Genomic DNA, 924 nt, shown 5'->3' on the forward strand with positions numbered 1-924 from the left:
TAATATAAGGATTTTCGAAATTCCGCGTGACTTTATACCGCATATTTCGGCCAATATGTGAGTTATCTTAATAAAATTGATATATCGAATTTTTCTAATAACGGTGCATTTTTGTGCTTAGCATGAATAAAAACCGGTGAAAATTTGCCATAGACCCCATATTACCAACAAGTCACTATAAGGTCAACATTTTATTCGGAGTGTTAAAAACTTGGTGGCAAACTTTTTATTCAGGCTTGTTCAGGGTATAAAAATGTCTACTTTTAGGTTAGCAATCTATTATCGAAACATCCGCCACACAAAAAGAAGTAAATATTTAATATTGACTTGTTAGAAAAATTCGCCAAAAAACGTTACAGCTTCGCAGTCGGTAGGATTCGAACCTACGCTCCCAGAGGGAATCTGATTTCTAGTCAGACGCCTTAACCGCTCGGCCACGACTGCTTCTTAAAATCTCGAGCGAAATATGCGTACATCAACGAAAATAGAAGACAAAAGCTTTATGCTGAAGAGCAGAAATAAAGAATAAGCACTGATAAAACGCAAACAACAAGAAAAAAAATATTTTTATTCATAAAAATGTTTATAAAATGTATGCAAATATATGCTGTGGTGGCGATAAGAAATATGTAAATTGCTCTCATACATATGTACGCGTACATAATTAGTTTATTTACTACATATATCGAATACATATGTATGTATGGGCGTTGCTTGCGCCGCGCGTGTGCTGGCTAAATGGTATTTAGACTTCAGATTAGATAAATATGCACTTGAATGTTTAAATCGCAAAGTGTTGGCTGGGTTAGCGTATGTAGTGTTGTTGTTGGTAATCAAGTGGGTTTTTGCAATTTTTTTTTTATATTTCAGTGAAAGATTTTTATGAATGAGTGGCGTATTTTTCCATCAAAATATAATATCAGC

General features: G+C 34.1%; 1 non-coding gene across 1 annotated transcript; it reads right to left on the reverse strand.

The window, feature by feature from the left end:
* Positions 1-362: 362 nt before the first annotated feature.
* Positions 363-444, reverse strand: Trnas-aga (transfer RNA serine (anticodon AGA)). The gene has a single exon. It is a non-coding gene; the product is annotated as a tRNA-Ser (tRNA).
* Between the last annotated feature and the right edge of the window lie 480 nt (positions 445-924).

Source organism: Bactrocera neohumeralis, chromosome 6, assembly GCF_024586455.1.
Source record: "Bactrocera neohumeralis isolate Rockhampton chromosome 6, APGP_CSIRO_Bneo_wtdbg2-racon-allhic-juicebox.fasta_v2, whole genome shotgun sequence".
NCBI classification, from domain to species: Eukaryota; Metazoa; Arthropoda; class Insecta; order Diptera; family Tephritidae; genus Bactrocera; species Bactrocera neohumeralis.